The sequence below is a fragment of the Ambystoma mexicanum genome, chromosome 11, assembly GCF_040938575.1.
Source record: "Ambystoma mexicanum isolate Mex_15411 chromosome 11, UKY_AmexF1_1, whole genome shotgun sequence".
Classification (NCBI taxonomy): domain Eukaryota; kingdom Metazoa; phylum Chordata; class Amphibia; order Caudata; family Ambystomatidae; genus Ambystoma; species Ambystoma mexicanum.
The window spans coordinates 547,461,104-547,486,925 of NC_090934.1; positions in this window are offsets into that span (position 1 = coordinate 547,461,104).

The following is a 25,822-nucleotide window of genomic DNA, read 5'->3' on the forward strand; positions in this document are numbered from 1 at the left end:
CAGAAAAGCCTTCAGGGCAAGCCTGACGGCCCTCAGCTCCAACAGATTGATATGGAGTCTGGACTCAGACGGAGACCAACGACCGCTGACTGTCAACTCGTTGGCATGTGATCCCCATCCTGTGAGGGATGCATCCGTCACGATTGTCACCTCCGGCCAGGGTAGCCAAAACGGAGCCCCCCTCATCAGATTGCCTTCCACGGCCCACCACAGAAGGTCCTGGCCGACCGAGGGCGGCACCTGAACGGGGTCGGACATCCTGCCGGAGGACTGTGACCACTGGAGCTTGAGAGCCCATTGCACAGATCTCATCCGCAACATGGCCTCTGGCACCAGAAGAATGCAGGATGCCATGAGGCCGAGCAACCTCAAGAACTCTAACGCTGGGAGACTCTGGGCATGTTGAAACTTGTGCACCATCTGCTGAATGTGGTGAGCCCTCACCTGGGAAGGAAAACACTGCCCCAGGGACGTGTCGAGCACTGCTCCGATGTACTGGAGCCGCTGAGTTGGTGTGAAGTGGGACTTCTTTAAGTTGAGGGAGAAGCCCAGCCTGTGAAGGGAGTGGCAGGTGACGGACAGATGATCCAGGACTTGCTCGGGAGAGCGCGCCCTGATCAACCAATCGTCGAGGTAGGGGTAGACGTGAATCCCCCCTTTCCTGAGATGCGCTGCCACCACTACCATGAGCTTGATGAAGACCCTCGGGGCGGAGGTCAATCCGAATGGCAGGACCCGAAACTGAAAGTGCGAGTCGCCAACCGCGAACCTCAGGTGGTACTTGTGCGTGGGATGGATCGGCACATGAAAATAAGCGTCCTTGAGGTCGAGAGACACCAACCAGTCCTGAAGTTGAAGGGCCTGGAGGACTTGAGAGAGAGTAACCATCTTGGACTTGTCCTTCCTGAGGAGTTTTTTCAAACCGCGCAAGTCCATGATGGGTCTCAATCCCCCGTCTTTCTTCGAAATCAAGAAATAAGGGGAATACCATCCCTTGTTCCTCTCCGCTACAGGCACCAGCTCTATGACGCCTTTCTACAGCAGGGATTGAATTTCCTGCGCAAAGAGCGGATCCGGAATCTTCAAAGAGAGATTCCCTGGTGGATTGTCGTGAGGCCTCTGCCGGAAAGGAAGACAGCAGCCATGGGCTATGATCTCCAGAACCCACACATCTGAAATAATGGCACGCCATTCTCCAAGATGCTGCGCCAGCCTTCCCCCAACCGGTGAAGCATGGGCCTCATGACTGAGCAGAAGGGACTGTGGCCTTGCCTGAGGGCAAAGAGGCAACTGCTCGCGCGGCCTTGGCACCTCGAGTACCTTGTTTTCCACCTCTGGCACTCCTACGGGTGCCTCTTTGACTTGCAGCTCCTCTCGCTTTACTAAAGGATGAGTAATAACGAAAGGAACCTCCCTTCCACTGCTGTCCCCTAGGACGAAAAGGCGGAGGTTGGCGGACTGCAGCGCCCAACGACTTCGCTGCAGCTTTGGAGGTCTGCAACCTCTCAAGGCTCTCGTCAGCCTTGCTGTCAAAAAGATGTTCACCATCAAAGGGCATGTTGAGGAGCCTGGCTTGCACATCAGGAGCAAACCCTGGCTTCCTCAACCACGCAAACCTGCGTATTACGGTGCTCGCCGCCATAGACCGGCTGACACAGTCTGCCATGTCCAAACCCGACTGAACGGACTCACACATGGCATCCTTGCCATCCTGAATAATAGCAAGAAAACCATCCCGTTCGTCCCCTTCGGGAATATGCTCAGCCGCCAAGGAAATACAGTTCCACAGAGTGTGCGTGAAATGTGACAAAGCACAGTTGGCCGCCTGAAGAGCCATACCCCCTGAAGAAAACACTTTCTTCGCCCAGCCATCAAAACGTTTGTCATCCCTATCAGGAGGGATGGTAGGATATGACGCCTGCTTTGCTGGGGCCGTAGCCACCTGCACCACCAAACTCTCCTGAATGGGGTGCGTGGTCAAGTAGCAGGGGTCACTAGTGGCTGGGCGGTATTTTCACGGCAAAGACTTGCCCACTGCTGGGAGACTCTCCGGAGCAGTCCAAGCCGCTGCCACCCTTCTTTGCAGAGCTACATGGAATGGCAGTACCGGGTCAGTGGGTGGACCTTGGTCGAGGATATCCGTCAGGTCATCCTGCACAAAATCAACTGGGGGCGCCGACCACCCCAAGTAGTCCGTGACCCTCGACATAAGTCGCCGGTACGATGACTCGGCATGCGTGCCAGGCTCAGGCCTACAGAACTCCACCTCCGGAGAGGTGTCCAGACCACTGGCGTCATGCAGTGACTGACGCAAGTCCTCAATCTGGCTATGACCAGAAAGAATCGCATCTGGTACCATGTCCGGAACCAACCCATCTTCAGAACCCTCTTCCACCTCAGAAATATACTCCATAGGCTGGAAAGTGGGTATTGAATAAGGGAGAAAGACATGTTTTGCCTTGGCCAGTGCCTTTCTAGGGGGTTCCCCCGTGCCATGGGGTACCTCCGACACCACAGCCTCGAAAGGCGTCGAGGGCGTTGAGTGAATCGGCGTCGACAGCTTCGACACAGGCCTCGAGGGCGGAGCCCCGAGCGTGTCCTTCGACTGCCTGGGCACCGATCGCGTCGACGACTTCCTCGGAGGCGGAGCCCCGAGAGAGTCCGTCGACGACCTCGGCGTCGACGTCTTCTTCGAAGACTTCACAGGTGCACATGGGCTCGAGCGTATCGAGGACCGGGACCTGGAACGGGCATGACTGGAACGATTCCCCTTGTTCGAGCAGGACCTCTCCCGCGAATTGTGCCGACCACCCGAGCCCGAAGGCGTACGAGCGGTGTCTCCAGTACGGTCACGACCGACCACTCTCGGAGACGCGGACGGACCGGAGCCCTGCGATTCAATAATCGCCAACATTTTCTTCCCGAAGGAAGCCCATTCCTCTGGAGAGGACCGCTTGGTTGGATAAGAAACGCGCCGACGGGCGGAGTCCTCAGATGAGGACGGGGAAGGCGACTGATGAGGGCGCTTCCGAGAGTGCCTCGAAGAGGCAGAGGAGTGGCTGGACCCACTTTGGGACCGAGACCCCCTAGACTTACGACTACGATGCGGAGAGTCGCCCCTTGACTCGTCCGTTGAAAGCCCAGCGGGGCTTGGACACCTTACCGACAGCAGCTTCTTACGTTCCCGCAAGGCCTTGGACGTAAGTGACTGGCAGTCGACACAATCATCCGTGACGTGGGCCTCCCCGAGGCACCAGAGGCAGGCGTTGTGCGAGTCCGTCACCGACATCCTGGACCCGCAGTCCCCACACTTCTTGAAGCCCGGACGCGGGGTGGAAGAAGAGGAAGACATCCCGATACACTCCACAAACAGGTTCGAATAACCGAAAGAACAGAAACTCCAAAGAGTCGAGGCAGGCCGAGATCTCTGAAGCAAACACGTTGGCGGAAAAAACGGAACTGAGGCTACGGGCGTCGTGCGTCCTACTTATAACATCTGGTGGCGTCAGCCCTCGGAGGAGGTCCTCGACGGCGTATCGACGTCATCGATGCAGGACGCAGACGCCGAAAGATTTTCCGAAGCAGCACAGCTGTGGTGATTACTTTACAGATATGGAATACGTCGGAGGACCCAATCCCCTCGAACTTCATACTCTTATGCCCATATGCCATGCGCACATATGTACAAATGTTTGGATAAATTGGACCATGCTTTCCGGACAAAAAGGGCGAATTTCTGTCAAAAGCAGACCCAAGATCCTACAGTGACAGGGCTTGGAAGAGCATCTGCTGCACAAAATATGTCATTTATGTTATTGTTACAAAGATTGCACACATGTAAATATGTATTGTACTAAAAGTAGATTTTATGTTCAAAAGGCAAGGGGAGGATTCTCTGACTCATAAAACCGCATCATCATGGTGACACCCTGTTTTCTCTTCCAATCAAGGGAGAGGGGAGACTCTAGCCAATAGCCTACCTAGGAGGCGCGCTTAGGATAATGTAACGCTCACCTGACTCCCACGGAGGCGCTGGCCTGGTTCGTGCTGCTGTGACCTCTTCTAAGGTGATGCGCAGGGTTCGGAAAAAGGACTGGACGGTGTCCCCAAATCTGGCTTGTCTGGCTCGCAGAAGTATCTTTCTGTAGGCGAAAATAGGGGATTAACTGTCTGCGGGGTAATGCAATCGGCCTCCCACTTTCCCCTCTCACCCTCCTCGAAACCCTTCTGTGATTCGTAGCGTCTCACCTTAGGGTCTGGAAGGGCGAGCTCTCCATCCTGCTTCTGATGCAGGGGCGCGTTGGTATCAGGTTACTTCACTGGATTTTCGGCTTGGTGAGAACCAAACTTGCTTGGCTTCCAGGTAAGTTTTTTGATAAGAGGTTCCCCTTGTGTCCATGTACTAATGCTAGTGTCTTTTTCCCCATAGGGGCCGGGGTACGGAATGCCGGGGAACAGGCACCAACCCGAGATGAGAGGTGAAATCCTTGTAGAAATCAGGTAAGTCTTTAATGAGCGTTTTTTGGTACTGTCTTTTCATTCGCTCATTAACGCTGATGTCCCTTTTTCCCCTTAGGGGCCGGGGTCCGGAAATGCCAGGATGCGGCGCGGACCCGAAATGGAGAGGGAATGAATCAACAGGTAAGTCTTAACATGGAGATTTAGCTTTCCTTATTCCCTTCTCTCTCTCACCTTTTGTTCTGGTCTTTTTCTCCCTAGGCGCTGGGGCGTGACTGCGAATCCGGATGATCGCTGCTGAACATGGAGGCGCCCTGTAAAGGTGAGTGGAATGCGGCGCTGCAGCGATCGACGCAATGAGCTTTTAAATAAAAGTCTTCCTTTTCAGGATTGTCGGCGAGATGTCTCCGGGATGCGGTTTTAGCAGGTAAGGACTTTTCCTTCTTCTGTTCTCTTCTTCTCATCCTTTGCAGGTGATCCAGGATGCTGGCAGGCGTGGCAGAAGTCAGGATGCAGGAGCAGATACGGTGAGCGTCCAGCTGTTAGATGCAGAACAACGCGAAGCACATGTGGCTGTTCGGGTGGGGTTTAAATAGCCTTGAAAGAAGTTCCAGGTATGTATCCTTCCTCCAATCAGGTATGTATCCTTCCCCGACCACACCCGGATGGTAAATTAGTCCCACAGGTAAAGTAGTTCCTTTTAGGCCTTAAGGAGGCCGGGATCCTGCAGCATGGTCTGCATCAGGTAAGTGCACCCAAGCACTCCCATAATGAGCCTGGCGCCTATGGCGCCAGGACTGATGTCTTTTATGAGCCTGGCGCCATAGGCGCCAGGACACTGTCCAAAGAGCCCCTATATGGGGTTGCTGGGTCCTTCCTTGGGGACTGGATGTCCGCTTTCGGGGACGCAGGGCTTGAACCGGCTCCCCGGGAGCGGGCATCATGACAGATAAGCCAGCATACACACCCCCTCATGATAAACATAAATAGAGACAGCTGAGGACTTAGAAGACACACAGATTCACCCACTAACCGATTGCTGGCAGAGCACCCTGCGAGAGAACGACATCTTCCCTGCTCCAGACTCCAGAAACATGGCAAGCAGAAAGGCCCATTCTATAGCAGAACCATTCTCAGCTTGGCCTTAAAATTCCAGAAACCAGAATTTACCTCAGACACCTAAGGGGAACAAAAGAAACAGCCGGGCTGTGCTGTAACTGCTTTCCTGCTAAAGAATTATTACCAGAATCAAAAGACCCAATCCAGTTGTGCCGTGCCGTGCTGTGACCAGATAGCTGTGACCAGAGCCATTGCAGACCCAGTCCAGTCCGGTGTGCCCAGCAGAATTTCTGAGCAGAATCCCTGATCTTGACGGACCTGAATTCCTGACGGTTCTGTTCAAAATATATATAGTGAGTATCCATAGTATAGGACTGTGTCACTAGCATTTGTACTATCCATAGTAATCCCTGTTTTAAACCCATCCTATCTTATATTCAGAACTGCATTGTTAGAAATATTTTTGAATTGCCTGAACTCTCTATATTATCCCTACTATCTTCCTTCTGTACTAGTAGTGCTAAACATATCTTTGCGCTGATATATTTCATCTGAAGGCGGCAAGCTCCTCGGCAGGCCGTCGCCCTGATTCAGTGGTGCCCTGATCTAGTGGCTGTGCATCCGTGTGGTATTTGCTTCTTCATAGTCATCCCCTAGTGTAAAGAAATTCTGTTTGTCTTTTGAAAGCGCATCCCTGTTTTCTCATTCTTGCGCCTATCTCAGAAGAACGACCTCTACGAAAACGTCCACAACTTCTTCAGAAACAAAAGTTAAACGTCAGCTTGTTGCTAACATTCTCAGCTATCCATAGAACCAAGAACTGCATCTCAAATCCATATAGTTTTCCGGCAACCGCGATTACCGTGCACAGAAAAGTTTGCCGCAAATTTTGTTTTAGGTAAAATTCTGTCGCATGTAAAACAGCTTTCAATTGCACCCGATTTCAGTTTTCAGTTTTCACATTGCTTCTTACTATCACATCATTGCTAGTGTTTGTCTGCAACCATATAAAGTGGCTCCCATTAGAATTTAAACAATTTCTGTGATTTAAGCCATATTTAGTGTTTTACCCAATTCATTCTCAAGATCACTGTAAAACCATTTTGCCAATCGATTCCGTTTCTCTCTTGTGTTTGCTGGGGGGAAATTGGGATTGACATTTGTTTGAATTCTGCATTCCTGAAACTTGTTCTCTCTCCGCCTATCTCTCTACATTGCATATTGGGGGGTTGAGGGGTGTGCAGGGGGAAATGTATCCCCTTTAAAAATAGTGTGATTATATTGTGAATATATAAATACATATTTTAACTTTGCAAACAAGCCCGATTCCTGGTTCAGTGTGACCGGGGGGGGGGCATGGAGAGGTTCCAAGAGAGGGGCGTGATATAAGTGAACCATCGTTCAAAATAAAAGAACTTTTAGACACAAAATAAATAAGGATTTCAGTTGTGCATTACACGCTAGGCATTGACTTAGGTGAAGTGCCGGATTGAAATCACTTACACCAGACATGTCAGATATGGGAGCTATAATGACAAAAAAGATGCAGGAGAGGACGATACGCTTGTTTACATTCAGAATTTTGAAGAGCAGTGGAGCCTGGAGACATGCAAAGCTCGGGGGGAAATCAATACCTTTGTTTTATCATATACTATGCCAGGGCCTGCCAGAGCCCGTGCAGAAGCAGCTCAAGAAATTGGTGGGCATAGAGGCAAAACCATGGTCAGAGATACAGCTGACAATTGCACATTATTGCAGACCCTTGCAAGAAAAAAAATCGCAAGAAAGACAATGCTAGGAAAAGGGAAGAGGCGAAGTGAGTGCAGAAAAAACTCTCTAAGTATGCCATTGAAAGGGCAATGCTAACCAGTGGGGATGGATTGAGCTCACAGCAAGCGGCAAACATACCAGAGATAAATAACCAGAGGCAGTTTGATCAAGGAAATAATGGGTTTATACCTTGGGGAAGAGGAGGTTTTCGAGGAAGAGAATTTCAGAATAATCAGGTAAATGTCCAGAGTAATCAAGGTAGGTTTCAGAATGATAATCGGGGCATGCACGTAGGACAAATAGAAAGGCCTCTGCCTGTATGTTGGATGTGTGGCATGACAGGGCATATTATTTTGCGTATGTAGAAGTCAAGGATTCATGCAGAATAATCAATTTTCGAGAGGGGGGACTCACCTGCATATTCAGAGCAGAGATGGGTTTGCCCAGAATCAAACACTGCAACAGACACAAGCGCCGAGAGAACAGCAAGGTTTACAAACACAGCAGTCGACAATGAGTGTGCCACAAGGGCAGTCGAGCATTCACCTATGCAAATACAGCAAAGCACGAGCACAGGGCATTTAATGACTCCTAGGGGGTGTCGCGGTCGATGGAGGGAATCACTTCACAGGCACAGGGATGAGGCTGAATCCACAAAAGGACAGTTCACTGGGGGACATGATGTGTTCAGTACTATCTGTGACACTTAATCCTCAAGAGGAACCAAGGGTTGAGGTCAATATAGGAGGCAAGTCTTTTTAGTTTTTAGTAGACATGGGTGCAACGCGCTCATGTATACAAGAGGGAAAGTTTTCGATGTCTGGAAATGCCATGAATATTCAAGGTTTCACAGGAGCTACAAGCAGAGTTCCTTTTACTAAAGATTTACCAGTTTCTATAGAAGGTTGTGATATGTTGGTTCCATTGCTATATTCAAGGCAGACGCCTGTTAATATATTGGGTCGAGATTTAACCCTTCAAGTGCCATGGAAGAAAAGGGTAGGAAGGCTGAATTGGAGGACAGAAAGGCATACATTTCTGAAAAGTAGACACAATTCCAAGTTTAGGAAGGGCCGATTTGCGCAGGTCGGCTAACAACTAGGTAGATGAAAATGCCATAGTTTGGGGAAAAAGCGGGAAAATGACAGAAAAAAAGTATGGTGGACATGGTTGGCTTGGTACGGCAATGGCTTCTATGAATTTTGAGAAAAACAATGCTCTGCTACATTCCCCCAACTCGTGCAGTTAGGAAAGCACACATTTTTTGTAGTGTTTCACAAAACAAGCAATACCACAAGCCAAAAACTGAGCCATGGTGCACAGGGGTTTTATGCTTACGGCCTGAACAGATATACCTAGCATGTGTAAATCAGTAAAACCAATGTGGTGAGGAACGGCAAGCATACATTTTTTGAAAGAGCAAAGGCAGACCTTTTCAAGGTTAGGTGACTTGTGCAGGTTACAAAAGTGCATGGTGCCTAAAGCAGAAAGTAAATGTAGGGCACATTTGGGAAATTATAAGGTTGTGTAACAAAGGGCACCGGCAAATGGGTCGAACGAAACGTTATGAAAACCACACAAACACAACAAATGTCATACCTTCCCACGTTCCCACACCTGTCCCAATAAAAATGGTACCTCACATGTTTGGGTGCCCCTACTTGGGCGCCAAGAGGAAAGCCTAAAAGACCCCTAACCACAAGTCTTTTCTGACAGTTGAATTTCACGATTTTTGCAGACGGGCATACCATACAGATATGGGCCTAGGGTGTCCAAGCCACCAAGGAAAACAGGGAACCCCATGCATTTCCGAAAAGACACCCGTGGTAATCCGCAGAGGTCTGACTTGTGCAAATCGGCACAGAATTTATCACCCAGAAACCCTGGCAAAGTCCGAAATGTGGCGGAAAACAAACACATTTTCCGCACATTTCACTCGGCTCACCCACCGAAACACGCCACCAGAGCGAAATGTCTGAGAATTGTCTTTATTTCCAGCCAATTTCAGAGACATTTCGCTCTGTCCACTCACTGAAATAGGTCGCCAACAACAGATGTCATACCTTCTCGCGTTCCCACAGGTGTCCCGACGAAAATGGTACCTTGCATGTGTGGGTGTACCTACCGGGCGCAAAGGGAAAAGGGTAACCCACTGGTAACCCCAAGCCTTTCGGCACAACACATTTTGTTTGTGTGGGCAACCTACAGATTTGGGCCTAGGGTGTCGAAGCCAGCAAGGAGAACAGGGAACCCCATGCATTTCTGAAAAGAAGACACCCGTGGGAATCCAAAGATGTCTGACGTACGCAAATCGGCCCAGAATGTATTACCCAGAACCCCCAGCAAAGACCCACATGGGAGAAGGGTGCCCAAGGCAAGGGATATTATCGCCAACTTTGCTGGAGCTCTGGCTGCCATGCGTTACAGCTTCTCCCCACCAGGGATTCCCGGCAGTGTGCCAATACCTCCCCAAAGGGAAAAGCTGTAATGCAGCCCAGCCGCAACTCCAGGACGGTTGGAGGTGATGTCCCTGGCCTTGGACATCCATGTACCATGTGGGTGTACCATCCCCTAAGCACAGCGGCAGCTCCAGGTAGCCCCGGCAGGATCCCCATTCCTCCCCGGAGGTGGCATCTGTAACGTAGCACAGACAGAGGTGGAGCCTGGGCTTGCAGATGGACAACCCACATGGGAGGGATCCGCTCCCAGGGAAACACCAATGTTCTGCTGGCATGGGGGGCAATTTGTGGCCTGCCCCTGCAATTGTGTCCCAGCCCACCAAAATATCTGCCCAGATGGCCCATTTTCACCCACAGCACCAACAATCCAGCCCCAGTTTCAGCCACCCCACTGACAGTGGGCCCTAACCATAGAATTTTTTTTTAAAAAAACAGTACTCACATAACATTGCATCTGCTCGTGTAGTAAAAGCTGTAAACAAAACAAAAAACATGTGTTACCTATGGTCACACCAGCAAAAAAATGCCCCCAACCGCTAGCAAGCCATCCCTGGTGGTCTACTGAACCTCACTTTCCCCAGTGAAAACCCATTTTCTCCTTCCTATGGGCAGATATCTGCCCCCAGGGAGGGCTGCATGAGGTCCCCCCCACACTCCATCTGGGGTGGGGGGGAGAAACCCACCCCAAAACATCAGACAGTCTCCCCCCCCCCCCCAATGGATGGGAAAGTAGGGTTTGGGCACCCTGGGGGCAGATTAGCACACCAATGTGCCCCTCTGCGCCAAGGCAAGTTTGGGAAACAAAGAACAAATTTGAAAATGGCAGGCTGCACTTTAGGGGGCGGGGCTGAGGGGCACCCTACATCACCAGGGAATTTTGTAATGCGAAGGGGGGTGCACCTCTCCACCCCCACCCCAATTGGAGGAGCGGCACATCTCATGTAGCCCTCCCTGGGGGCAGATAAGGGGGGGGCTGTCCTGCACTCCTCCCTGGGGTCAGGTGTCCCTTCCTAGGAGCAGACATCTGCCCCCAGACAGGGCTGCATGACATGGCCCCCACTCCATTGTGGGTGGAGGGGGAGAAGGCCACCAAAAATTGTGGGACAGGCCTCCCAGTGGGTGGGGCAGTAAGGTTTGGGCACCCTGGGGCCAGATTGGCACACCAATGTGCCCCTCTGCGCCAAGGCAAGTTTGGTAAACAAAGAAAAAAATGGAAAATGGTACACTACACTTTAGGGCAGGCTGAGGGGCAACCTAAACCACCAGGTAATTTTCTAATGTAAAGGGGGTGACCCTCTCTCCCCCTACACCAAATGCAGGTGGGGGCATCTCATTCAGCCCTCCATGGGGGAAATAAGAGGGGGGCATCTCATGCAGCCCTCCCTGGGGTCAGATGCCCTTCCTAGGAGCAGATATCTGCCCCCAGGGAGGGCTACAAGGGGTGCCCCCATCTCCCCTTGGGGTGAGGGGGAGAGGGCCACCCCCCTTTTCCGTAAAATAAATCCCTGTTTTTACATTTTGCCCCCTTCCCTGGGGACAGATGAATCAGCCATCTGCCCCCAGGGGGGTCCTAACCTGCAAGCCCCATCCTTTGAGGGCCCTGCACACTTATTCCTGGTGGCCCTGCCCCCTCCAATTAGATGGGGGGCCACCTCATGTACTCCTGCCTGGGGGCAGAAATCTGTCCCCCGGGAGGGCTACAAGGGGTCACCCCCCCTTTCCACTTGGTGTGGGAGGGGGAGGGCCACCACCCTTTCATTGGAAAAAAAATCCCTGCTGCCTAGTGGCCCACTCGCCCCCACCCCCATCCCGTTGCATTTTTATTTTATTTTTTACTTTTCAATTTGCCCCCCTCCCTGGGGGCAGATCAGCCATCTGTCACCAAGGACTTTATACATATGTGCCCCCATGCTTTGGAGGCCAGGGGGTGGGGGAGAGGGCTGCTTACTATAATCAGCCCCCAAATCCCCCCGCCTCTCAGACAGATCCTTGGTGTCTAGTGGGTATTGCTGGGCGCGAATCGAGCGCTCTACGCCCTATCCGTGCCCAGCAATGCTTTCACAAAAGGTGTCGTTGGAAAGGGGAAAATCTCCTCTTTCCAACGACACCTCCCTCGATCTCCGGCTTGAAATACAGCCGGAGATCGAGGGGGAGAAAGGTGGAGACTCACCTTGTATTTTCACTGCAGCAGCCCGAAATGGCTGCTGTAGGGAAAATTACTTTCACGCCAGCGTGCATTACGCACGCCGATGTGAAACTGAAGGTAATCCAGCCCCCTGGCAGTGAACTCCCCCTCACATAGCCCGGGGGTTGGATTACAGTTTTGAGCGGGATCGCTCAAAACAGGATGCCAAAAAGGACAAGCTATCTCGTCCTTATCACTTAAGGGGTTAATGACTAAGTTAAATATGACAATTTTGTTTACTAGTGAAGGTATAGTGTGTTCAAAACCAGGAATGCATTATTTAAATGTGAGTGAATTTTTTATGGCATTTGCAGGGAAAGTGGCCATACGAGGAGTACTGTTAGAACCAGAAGTGTTTCATTACGGTGTATGCATTTTGTTAACATGGTTGCCAGGGTTAGTGGGCAGGACTGTGAGACTACCTGAGGAGTTCTTATTCAGGCCAAAGATACCTATGGATGAAGAGGAAGGGCACATTTTTCCTTTAGAATTGCAGGCAGCCATAGTACGAGGAGAAATGGCCTTGCTTGATACGAATGATTATGATGGCAGACGATGGTGCACAGTGATTGCCATTGGGGAGGGTTACAGATTGACGTACGTCACTGATGAAGATATTTTTGGGAATCATCCATCAGATGATGAAGTGATATTTGAGATGAGTATTACTTACTGGGTGAGAGCAATTAAACCTGAGGTTCCCCAGAAAAATGATGTTAGCACAAAAACGTCCTGAGTATTTTGAGGAAGACATGACGAAAGTGCCAGCCACATTATGGACAACAGGCACCTAACGACGTAGGATTACTAAAGGGGGTTGGAGAAGTGAAGATTAAACAGAAACCAGGAGCAATTTTACCTCAAGTAAGGCAGTATCCCATGTCTCGAGAGGCAGATGAAGACTTTTTTAAGACAATATCCGCTATGATGGAACAAGGTATCTTAGTGACATCAGAGTCACTGTGTAATACTGCAATGTATCCTGGCAAAAAGGGGGAAGGGGGTCGTGGAGGCTAATTCAAGATATGAGACCAATTAACCAATTTGTAGAGGCCGAGTTCCCTCTAGTTCCTAACCCTGTGACAATTTTGTGTAATATATCTGTTGAGGCATAGTATTTCACTGTGATTGATTTGAAAAATGCGTTCTTCTCAATTCCATTGTATAAGGACTCGCAAGATCTGACGTCATTCATGTTCAGGCAGGCTCGTCTGAAAAGCACTTGTCTACCCCAAGGGTACTGTGAGTCTCCATCAATTTTCAATAGGGTCCTGCAGACGGACTTGAGTAATATTGATTTAGAAAGTGTTGTGTTGCAATACGTAGATGACACATTGGTCTGTAGCACCACAGAGGAAAAGGGCAGACGCGATTCTGTTCAGCTAAGGATTATTCTAGCTGACAAAGGATATAAGGTTGACAGAGAGAAGTTACAGTACTGTCAACAAGAAGTGTTGTACATTAGTCAGTTAAATCTGCATGAAGGAAAGAAGGTTACTCCTGAAAGAGCTGAGGCTATTTTGAAAACAGTAAAACCACAGATGATAAAGCACATGCAGAGATTTTATGGGACTTTGTAACTATGTGAGAGCATGGGTCTTTGATTATAGCACATACATAAGGCCCTTATTGCAAGCTCTGAAGAAAGCACAGGCAACTCAGTAAAAAATAGTTTGGCCTGAGGAGATGGAATACAGATTTGATTAACTGAAAAGGGCAATTTGTACTGCTCCAGTTCTAGGGATTCCTAATTATGCTGAGGAATTCTTTTTGTTTTCACACACGGATGGTACTGTTATGACAGCAGTCCTCACGCAGAGAACCACGCTGGGGTACACGCCCCTTGCATTACAGTGGGATACTGGACCCAGTAATGAAGGGTCATTTCCCTTGCGAATAATCTTTGACTGCGCCGCGTTCACCATTGATAAAACTGCTAGCATAGTAATGGGGTGTTCCATGATATTATTTGTTGAACATGCATAATTTGCCATTTTGGAGAAACCTGAGGGTACGTTGACTTCTCATAGGGCTTCTGCTTATAAAGTGGTCATATCGAATCCAGCGATTAAAATAATTCGATGCAGAATAGTGAATCCTGCCATGTTTGTAGCTGAACCACTGGCAGAAGACGAGCATGCGCATGATTGTTTGAAGTATGAAGAGTTCTATGATGAGATTCCGAGAGTAAAGGAGAATGCATTGGCAGCTGGGAGATTCTTTGTATTGATGGTTCTTCAAGAATCAAAGTAATGAACACATTTATACAGGTGCCGCTATAGTGAAGCACAGGGCCAATGGAGAATTTGAAGTGTTGGTAAGCGCACGGCAGCCATCTCACTTTTCGGCACAGGCTGCAGAACTAGTGGCGCTGATTGTCACGCTCGAGAATCATGCAGACTAGGAAGTAACAGTGTATAGTGACTCTGCCTACGTTACATCAGCGGTGCACGCTGGACTAGCGCGCTGGAAAAGGAGGGGCTACCTCCGAGCGGATGGCACTCCAGTGCAGCATGCAGCCCTATTGTACAGGCTTATTAAAGCACTACAACTCTCCCAGTAGCCATTGCAGTTGTCAAATGCGCAGCTCACACTAAAAGATCAGATTTTATTTCACAGGAAAATCAAAAAGCAGACAAGGAAGCCAAATGAGTTGCATATTTGGATGACATTATGTCATTTGATACACCGAATGTGAATGAAAGCATGGTGGTGATGAGGAGTGTGACTGGATGTTATAATAACCTGTCTAAAACCCAATTGTAGAGATCCAGTGGGAAGCACCCCAAGATGAGAAGGACTTATCGACGTGAAGAGGGTGTTCTTTAAACCCCTCTGAAGCAATGTGGCGACAAGACTGTACTGGTAAACCAGTGATGCCTTTGCCCTTATTAAGGGTGGTGTTGGACCAGCTGCACTACCCTGCACACACAACTAGAGAGAACCTCACTGCAACTATTGCAGAGGATTTGGTAGAGCATATTGCGTGCTATGTAGTGAATTACATCGTTTGTCAAAGGTTTACTGCTGGGCACACACTGCGCACGATCAGGGGAGTTATTCCTAGACCCTTTTCAGCATTTGCATACCGAGATGCAAATTTGGGGCTCAGTGCTATCTCCAGACGGCTGGGAAGAGGGAGTGGTTATCTGCAGAGCCTGGGTGGTCATTGGTTGCTATAAACCAGCCATTGACATAGTGCAGAATGGATGCAAACCATTATGGCCGAGACTTGCTAAGCTACTGACCTGGGTCGAAGACAGAGGAGGACCCTTGCAGATAGTGCCTTTGGAAAGTTCAAAACTGTGCTTCAGAAATAATAGCACAAGAAAAGTTGGAGAGAACCAGAACTGTGGTTGAATTTTTTAATGTACCAGGAATCAAATTTGGGACAGCAGTGATCATGGATCACTACTGGGCTTGTGGATCAGGAGCATATATGAGGCTACCCGCAGAATGGGGAGGACGATGTTCACTGGTGAATGTTCATTTTCCAGCATTAGTGATTCCGAAAAGTGACCTGAATATTGGTGAATTTCCAAAAGCAGATGCACACTTAAGGAAGAAGAGATCTACTGAACATCTGAATAGAGTAAAGAGAGAAAACTATTTCTCAGCAAAGTCAATAGAAGCTTTTGATGCTATTCCCTATGAGCATAGACTGTTTACCCAGACCGCTTCAGTCTTCACATTGTTCTTTATGCCAAGTGTCCAGGTTGGAGCAAATACCAAATGGCTGCAGATTACCAGATGGGAATTGCTGCAAATGATTAATACAACTATAAAAGGATTCAATGCTATCAAGGAGGAGCTGAGAGCCATACAACTGATGACTCTCCAGAACAGATATGTCCTAGACATGATCACAGCTATGGATGGAGGTGTTTGTGCCAAAATTGGAGAAACATGTTGCACATTCATACCTTCTCATGACGACGAAAATGTAACCTTGACGGAGGCCATAGGGATGCTAGCAAAGCTACATGTCCAGATGGAAGACGAAGTAGGGGGTATTGCTGATGACACTTGGTTTGGATCACTCTTTTCTTGGGTTCCACAATGGATGGCAGATATGTTCAAGTTCCTTGGAGCCCTGATCGTGTTGGTGCTGCTTGGAGTTTGTGTAATCAAGAAAATAATTACACAATGCAAGAAAGCAGCAAAGAAAGCCATAGGGATGAAAATCATGATTGATGTTGAATCAGGATGGAAGGACAAAGATTAGCAGACAAAGAAATCAGAGACTTTGTAAAGGCCAGTATCCATGCACCTGATGTAATGAAATTCCTGTATCCAAAGAATCATAAGAAGTATGTGGGAAGATGAATCTACTGCAGTCCAAGCGGACAGTGCATGCTCACGACTTGGAACAAGGATGAGCATGTGAAATCAGCAGGATGCCTGAAGGGCGTCACAAAGATTTGGATCCCAAAGAAGCATTTCTTCAAATAAGGATGTCTAGGAGTGAAGGATGATGGGAGAGTGGTCGATGAATCGCCCAGAGGGGGTAGTGTAGAGGAGCAGCCAAGTACCCCCACCTCAACCACTTAACCCATATTGCCTATATGTTGGAAGCCAGTGTGTGAGACACGTGCACTACCAGTAAGAATACCAATACCTAAGAGAATCCTAGAAGCAAGGTTCCCATTGAGAAAACCATACCTGCATACGAGACAATATGATGGCCATTTGAATGAAATCCCAGAAGAAGCAGAGCAAATGAATGGCCAAGATGAATGGTGACGTCATGCAGAATCGATCTGACGTGCATAGAGGAGATGCAGAGACAAGAGAATGAAGATATTCTATAAGACATCAAGAAGGAATGAAGGATAAGTGACATCTTGGGATGAAGGCCAAGAGGCTTATGCCACGGAAATGATGAGATATCAAGTTGTTTTACACGTGTACAGATGCAGAGAAACGCAAGCAGGCAAAGTATTCTTGAGGCTAGCTAAGTAGTGAATAAATTGCGGTATGTGCCAATATATATACATTTGTGCATAAAGAATAAGGATGGATGTTTCCACTACATGTTATAGCAGAATTGGACTGAAAAAGGAAAGCCTCTTTTTCAGTGTGTCGCAGTAAAGAAAACAAGTGAATTAAAAGTTCATCTTGGAAAGGTGAGGCTGGATGAGCCATGAAGCTAAGCCAAGACGTCAAGGTCTTATCACGCTGGAGCGGGCAGGCATTGGATACAAATCGTGTGAAAGAACAAAACTCCTGTTAAGAAGGCATGAACAAAACAAGGAAGACATCAGAGGTCTGTTAGAAAATAGTATTTTAATACACGCGAAGCTCAAAATCATGGTCTACAGTCACGTGGACAGATGGTCACACCTACGCATGAGGGCAGAGCGTGCCTTCGCTCCCTGGATTCTCCAGAGCTAAGAACACTCCCAAGGACAAGTTCAAAGTCTTCGTTGCCAGCAGACCACTGTGGTGATGATAGATGGATATGCTAATTGGTGGGAAGCTCTGTTTTAGATGAGCTCGCTAGCACCTGGAACTCCAATATGCATGCTGCTAGAAGTAGGTGGAAAAGTACTGACTAAGGTTAGAGTGCCAACCAATTGTATGAGACCATGTAATGAGGGGTCCTATAGTTTGTGTAGCCAATGGGATGTCATGTATTTAGTGACGTTTATAGTGGCCATTTTGAGGGGAGGGCTTACTTGCCCCACCTGATGTTAAGAAGCCTATCACTTTCACTCATTGTCCCTTACTAGTATAGCGTGTACACTTAGATAGTTCCTTAGACCCAATCACTTTTCTCAAAATGTTTTAGTGGTTTGCCACGTAGGATGACGCTGGTAAAACACAGGTTGAACGTCACCTATGACAATGTTTTGCTATATAAGATTACTTTTTTCTGCAATGCATTGAGAGGAATTGCTATGCGAAGTCGGTGATGTCCGTTGTACTCCCTGTTGTAGATAATTGATATTAAAATAGTTATCCTTTTTGCCAACTACCTGAGTCGTTTTGATTATTGATGTATGAATAAACTCTGCATCCCCATCCATCTCAAGGGTATTGCTACTCATCGTAAAGAGCTGGAGATCACCCAGTTCAAGGTGATAAGTGGGCTTTGGTAGGATTGACTTGCTGTGATTTTGTGCCTCTCCACACCAGTAAGCAATATTGACTTACTGTGATACATGGCAGTGAGACCCAAGCCTATTTTAGGCTCAACCATCATACTGGATTTGGTTTGTTCTGTGGTAGGCTTTCTTAAAGGGTTATCAGTGATTGGGAAGTGCAAGGGTGCCGTGGTCAATAACATGGGTTGCTGCACACAAGAGCCACTTACAGATGGCATGCAATGGTAATCTAACTTACCGTGGCAATCTCCTTTTATCTTTTCATGGCATAGTGTGGTTGGCTAATGGATCGTCTTCACACCACCCTGGATACCAGCATCAGAACGAGAGTGGTGGCACCCAGCCCACTTCACCATCCCAAAAATCACTCAAGAGGGAGGCAGAAGACAATCACAGAAGTCAGGATTTTACCGATTTAGAAGTGGTGACACCACTGGTGCCTACAAGTTTGCACAACTGAGGGTTTTTAAGAAAAAAAATGAAAAAGCAGTCAAAAGTAACAGGTTGTTGCAGAAGGAGAGCATTCAAGATGCAGTCAGTCGCTGGAGGTGTACATTTAGTGATAGTTGCAACATGCTACACTATTTGGTGTGCAGCAGGAGATGGTGCCGTGGGAAGTTGTGCAGTATGGCCACAGGGTGCAGTGCGTCCGTAATGGGAGTATGGAAATGGATATGGTTGAAGTGCAGCTTATATGTGGTTGGTTACTATGCTGTGTGCAGATTTATTGAAGTAGGCCCAATATTGTGCAGCTGTTGTGCATAGGTTGCCAGTGAGACAATACTTTGTGAATGGCAGTGTGTAGGGGTGATGCAGGCAGTGGTATGTTTGTGGATTCTGCTAAGTGTGACATGTTTTCGTGAATGGGTGTTTTATGGTGTGGGGGAGTTGGGTGGAAGTGCCTCTACATATGTTACGTTTGTGCATAATGGTAGGTGCCCACGTGGTTGCTTGCTTGGATGTATAGTGTTGTGGTTGGTGTGGAAAGGGCTGCAATGTTGTGTGCATGGCCAAAAGTGTGCTGGGTGTGTCTTTGTGGATGCTGCAATCGTGCATTATTTAGCAGAAGTTTCTGGTGGAGGGGGCTTTTCAATGAAACGGAATGTGTACTGCGAGTGTTCAACGGTAAATATGGAGCTGTATAGAAATGACAGTGTGCAATGCAGAGGTTTTGTATGTAATTGCTGCATGCTTGTTTGAAAATTTGACATCACCCAATGGGGGAGTGCTGCAAAAAGTAACTGTGCATAGGGAAGAAGTATTGTCTCAGCTTTACTGGCCCGTGGCTCTGACTGTAGATGGGAAAGCGCACGTGTGCATCCTGCTATTATGAGCAGGCTGGAAAGGGAAATTAAATTGTGGGAAATAGGCAAGTAGGAGTTTAGGGCATGGTTCACAGGAAGGGGCAGTATAATTTCCTCCCAATACTGTGTTGTGAGGGTAGTCGAGATGGAGAGACGCACATGCTTATCTTCTGTGATACCTTTGTGAGCCATCTGCACAGTGTTGTGTGCAAAGAGGCGTTGCTGGTAATTTCGGGTTGGAAGGAGTGGACGCTCTCTGGGCCTGTCAGGGTGACTGCAGTTTCGGCAGGATGGGTCGCCTTTGCAGATATGTGGCGTCGGTCACAAACGTTGACTGTCGTGCTACACACAAACATTTGGGTCACATTTCGTGTGGACGATTAATCTGTCACCTGAAGAGGTTGCTGACCGCAGTGATGCATATTTTTCCTACTGCGAAGGTCATTTACTCATGCATAACACCAAGAGGAGTTTGGGTCCATGACGGTGTAATTTGTCCGCAGCCAGAAGTCGGAAGGTATGCTATAAACAGAATTATGCGTGAGTTTATGCAGACTGCTGGCATGTTCTCCACCCACTATGAGATCATGAGGTTGCAAAATATGCAGTGGTTCCGTAGAAATGGCATTTATTTGAGCGCCATTGGCAATGCCGTTTTCCTTTACACTGTGCAAGAAGCATTGACCAAAATGTGGCAAAAATGTGATGAGGCCAACAAAAATGCATATAAAGAGAAAATAAAAAAAAAGTTGCAGGCACGCGCGTCACAAAAAAAAAAACCCCACCTTAATACATCTACGCTGGAAGACTGAATCCCCTACTCTGATATTGTTTACTCACCCCACACTAGCACGAAAAGGTAGTCCATTACGTGGTACTTTCAGGATTACACGTGCCAAATCCAGGGTGGCTATGTGGATGTACACGGATGGAGAAATTGTGCATACTTTCATTGAACTTTGTAGTGGACGGGCTTTGGAATGGCATGACATTTGTACTGTAAATGTTTAACGGTACATTTCAAGTGTTGTACAAGTGCGACAGTGTTGGATGATGGCGGCTTCGATGCGACTGGTGGATGCGTGTGTGCCTATTTACACGTAACCCAATGAAGTAGAGCTGCAGAGAACATATTGCAAAGGGAAGAAGGACTGCTCCAGCTTTACAGGGGTGCAGCCCTCGCGCTACTTTGGGAGGCGCACCTGCCAAAATGTGCCCTTTACACCACCTTGCCCAATTGCTATGGCAGTGTGGGGATTAGCCAATCAGGTAGTGTGGGTGTGGTTAACAGGAAGGGGAGGTGTAACTGTTGTACATTATATTCTGCGTACTGAGGATGGCTGACATGGGGAAACGCATTGTGTTGACTGTAGGTGATCCCTTTGTCATAGATATGCACAACTATGCCCTGCAAAGACACTTTGACTGCAATTTTCCTTTGGAAGGAGTGGACGCATCGTGGAATGCTGTGTATGAGTGCAATTTTGCTGATATGCATGCACTTTGCAAAGACCTTGCCACTTTTCCAGTAGTAGATGTCATCATCATCCATTATGGCGGCATGTATATGGGTTACCTGCCTTGCTTAGATTTGTTCCATAGACTGAGGAGATTGGTGAATGTTGTGAGGCTGCTTTTTTGCCACCGCCAAGGTGCTTTTCTCATCCATAATACCACGAAGAGTATGGCCTACTGCTCATGGTTGTTGTTCCGAGCCAGACGGAGGAAGGTGTCTCTCAACAGAAGCATGTATATTTTTTTTCTGCTCCTGGAATGTCTTCTGCAACAATGACCTCATTAGTTGTGGAAATGCAGAGTGTTTCCAAGAAAATGGCATTTTGTTGTCACCCATTGGCAATGCCGTTTTGTTTGCTCGTCTACAGCTTGCGGTGAAGAGTTTACTGTACTAATGTGAGCAGAAGAACTCACAAAAGCTAATGAAAACCAAAAAAAGTTGTTTCTGTAGAAGCATCTAAACAAATCAAAAAAAACCAACCGGCTCTTTGAAGAGTCGCCCCTTACCACAAACTACCCCTACCCTGGTTCTAAGTTATTCCCGCCATGCCCGCACGCAGCGCGAAAGCTACATCCGGGGATTTTGCGAGTGGCAGCCATGAAAATGGAACTGTGGGGATTGTCAAATCACATGCTTAGGGTGTGCGCCAATAGGAAGAGGGACTCCTGCTGCACTCGCAACTGCCCCTCGACGTACTTGGGGACCTGCACGTGCCACATTCAGCACTTCTCACCATGCTGGCCTATGGAAGTGGGACTGCAGCGATTGTCCTATCAGGTGGTGCTCAGGGTGTGCATCACAGGAAAGCACATCAAAACGAAGAAGGACTCCTACTGCTGTACTGGGGCACGACCCGCGCGGTACTTGGAAAAAGGCACGTGCCACATTCTGCACTTCTTAGCATGCTGGCCAATGGAAATGGGACTATGGCCTTTGGCCAATCAGGTGGTCAGGGTGTACATCCAGGAAAGAGCTCCAATAGGGAGAAGGAATCCTCCTGCCTCACCGCTCATTGGGGAAAGGCACGTGGCAGATGTTGCACTTCTCACCATGGTGGCCAATGGAAATGAGCCTATGGATTTTGGCCAATCAGGTTCTCTGGGTGTGCGTCACAGGAAAGGGCGGCATTCAGTTTCCCCATTACTTTGTGCACTGCGGCTGGCAAATATGACAAGATGCATAGTTTCCATCGTGGGTGATGGCTTTATGGAAGATCTGTGCGTGTATATCATATCTCAGGGCTCAGGATGCAGATCCACTGGCTCCCAGTCCAGGAAAGGATCATTTTCGAAACCCTTGCCTTGACACACAAGTGTCTCCACGACCAGGCACCCCCTTACCTGGTCCAAAGGATCTGCAAACTATTTGCTTCCAGGCCAGCCAGAACGCCATACTCTAACATGATAACCGTTCCCAAAACACGCAAAGTTTGTGCTGGTGGCAGCAGCTTCCCAACTATGGCAGCGAACCACTGGAACACCCTTCCTCCACATACCAGGCTAATTGACTCTCATGCAGCTTTTCGTAAGGCCATCAAAACCAGGCTCCTTGTTTGACACTGCATGTAATTATCCTGTATCTCCCTCGGCTGCTGTAACTAAGTAACATGTACCGTATCTACTTGTGTATTGCAACCCTGTACCTTTGTTAAGAATACTTCTTTGGGCGGCATTTATGTAACCTGGAATCAAGCTTCTCGAGTTCCTCTTGTAGCGCCTTGATGCCTTTGGGCTGCAGTGCGCTCTGCAAATCTAAATAAATAAATAAGACGACTTGGCTGGCAATGTCAGTTTGGAGGGAGTGGATGCTTTTGGGTTTAGTGTCGAATCGTGCCGTTTCAGCGGACTGCTTCTAGAATGTCGGCGCATGGCCTCTTCAGCAACTGTACATTTTGTGATTGTGCACTTTGGAGCGTTCTTTTTTGGGTTGCATGCCTTGTTCCTGTGTGTTTAGTCAACTGAAGATTATGATGAAAGCAGTGCAGTGCATTTTTCCTACTGCCAAGGTGCTTTTCTCACGTATACCCCCGAGAATAGTGTGGAAGTATTCCAAGGATTCCTGTCGCCAGCCAGAGGTCGGAAGGGGTCTCCTCAACAGAAGCATGCGTGACGTCTTGAGTGCTGCTGGGATGTTCTCTTGTCAGAATGAGAACTATGGGTCGCGAAACATACACCTTTTCAAGGCAAATGGCATGTCTGTCGCACAGTGGCAATGAAATGTTGTTTCACAATCTGCAAACTACAGTGAAGACCCTATTAGAAGAATGTGCGCTGACGTTGAAAACACACATTTACGTATGAAGACCGCAAAAAAAGTGTTTCCACAGAAGCACCTTTACAACAAAAAAAAAAGGTTCTTTTAAGGGCCACCACACCTAACAACGTCCGCTCCCCTGATTGAAAGTTAATCCCCAACTCCCGCGCCCAGCAGAAAAAGTCTGCAAATGTCGCAATAGTTGCAGGGTGGCACGTGTTACATACGCCCCTTTTGCAGATGTCAGACATAGAAATGGGCCTGCAGAGGATACGTTATTGGGCTATAAAGTTTCTGGGTGCAGTGTTTATGGACAGACTGTGGTATACAGTGTATTTGTCGACAGAAATGCAGAGCGTGTGGTTATGGCTGTGCGTTTCACGAGGCACAGCGTGCAGGTTCTAGGGGATTCCGACATACATTGAGTGAAAGTGAATGGAAAACACTGTGCAGTGGCTATTCATTTTGCAATCTATCATGTGCATGTGTAGGGCTATGGAGTAGCTACAAGGAAGTGCCAGATTTTGGTTTCTCTGTGTGACACTTTGGTGACACGCAATCTTGCTGATATTATTGCCGTTCATTGTGCAGGGAAAATGGCGCAGCATGTTACACAACCTTAAGTGCCGTTTCAGATGAAGGAGACGCTTGCCCAGGTCATGCGTTTGTTTCAGAACTCTTGCATACTTTTCTATCGCATTATGCAGCCACCGATGTGGCAGCCTCATTTTCTATTTGGTCCGTGAATGCAGACAGCACGGGAACATTGCAAAGAAGAGTTTTTGTGGCTTTGTTCGACATGTGCCAATGGCATACTTTGCCCATGGGACTATGACGTTTCACAGCACAAATACTTTTCCCCAGCTATAACCTTTTTCTTACTATGCCAGCCATTCAGATTTTTGCACACCCCATCTAAATTGGCTTGGTGCCCTTCTTAAAAGTAGTGACTTTTTGAAAACGCTCTGGAACACCTAAAAAAACCTCTTTGTACAGAGATCCCCTTTGTAACCGATTGCACTACAGTGTTTACCACACTGCCACGCCTCCTGCCCTGCATGTGTGCATTGGCAATTCTGTTGTATATCTGTGAAAGGTGCTTTATTTACCTTTTTCACTTTAACAGTTCATTTTCATTTATTATGGTGTTCTCACACATGCCACAGAAGGAACGGCAGGAAAGGTCTGGTACAGAAGGGGCAGCACCTGTCTGGATACTATAGGGGACGTGCCAGGAGACGGAATTATTGGATGGTCCTCACCTACATAGGCGGCACTCATTGCAATTCTCCCGTAAGGACCGCTCACACGCATTTCCAAGTACCTTCCCTCTGCACAGTAGCGCGTTGCAGTATATGCACAATACAATGCAGTTTACCGGGTAAGGGTCTGTAGCACTGCATATGGTTTGCAAAGGTTGTTTTACAGCTCTGCTGCCCTACATGAGTGCCCCTCTTGCTGCCCCAAGCAGATGTGCAAAATGCTGTACATGAAAGTACCCTACATAATTGCTGGAACGGCGCTAGCCTGTCCACTGGTCCCTTGTGCTTTGTTTTCAGTTGTCACATGCAGTAGAAACACTTTATGCTACGCCATTAGTGTTAGGGTAGCATTCTCGGATATACATACATTGTGGAATACAAGAATGTTCACAAGGACGGGAAACAGCTTCATTACGTGCAGCAGGAAGCCATGTATTCTGTGCGACCCATGCAGCTACAGCGCTTTTCTAACCGGCACTAAGGTTGTTTGCGCTCTGCATATTTTGCTGTTTCCTTACTTGCCTTTACATGCATTAGCATGTGCGTGAGGAAGGTGCAGCAGCTTCGCCATTTTGCAGACTAAGTACAAACTGTCCCTCCTGCAGTTACATGTTTTCTTCAAATGTACGACGGGCAGGTGACCTCTTGATACTTTCCGTCACATCGCTGAGTGCAGACACAATGTATTTGTTTCACGGGTCATGCAAAGGCAAGCAGCAAATAAATAAAAGTAATGCGACATTTAACACGGCCACATGACAATGCAGGTTGCTGTTCCTTGTTTAACAGTGGCCGTTATATAGTTAGGAGTACTGTAGCCACACGTTGGTAGGTTTGCAGAGCCACCCACAAAGTCGGCAGCAGTACTTTAAATGCGGTAGCCAACTGCATGATTCCGAAGGGCTGGTAAAAGGGGCTGTGTTACCAGCATACAGCGGATGACCTGTGCATGGGTCTAGGTGTGGAACGGAAACACGTGCGCTTCCACAACTACTTAAAAGTGGATTTGAAGATGCGGCCATGCGTCCACTAATGGAGTCCTACGGATACTTGCAGTGTGATTGCACATACACCAACCAGGTGCTGTGTCCATATTGCTCATTTGTACTCATCTCGTCCAGTACTGTGCAGCACAAAGTTCTCATGCCCTGTTAACACAAAAAGAGACCCTACTGCCACACTGCACATTTACTATGTACATCTATAATTGGTATGATATGCCAACACTATTTGGAAAAGTAAGGCGTAGCGCAAATGGATACATATACTATACAATTTGCCCTTTCCACGCATTTATCATGAGGACAGCCAAGGAATTAGTAACAAGCCGTTGTTAACGAGACATTCTGGTTATGTTGCCGTACGAAATACCTATCCTCTTTTACAGAAAACAGTATGCTAAAGCAACGTTCTGCTTACAGTGCCCTACTAAAAACCTATGAAATTCAC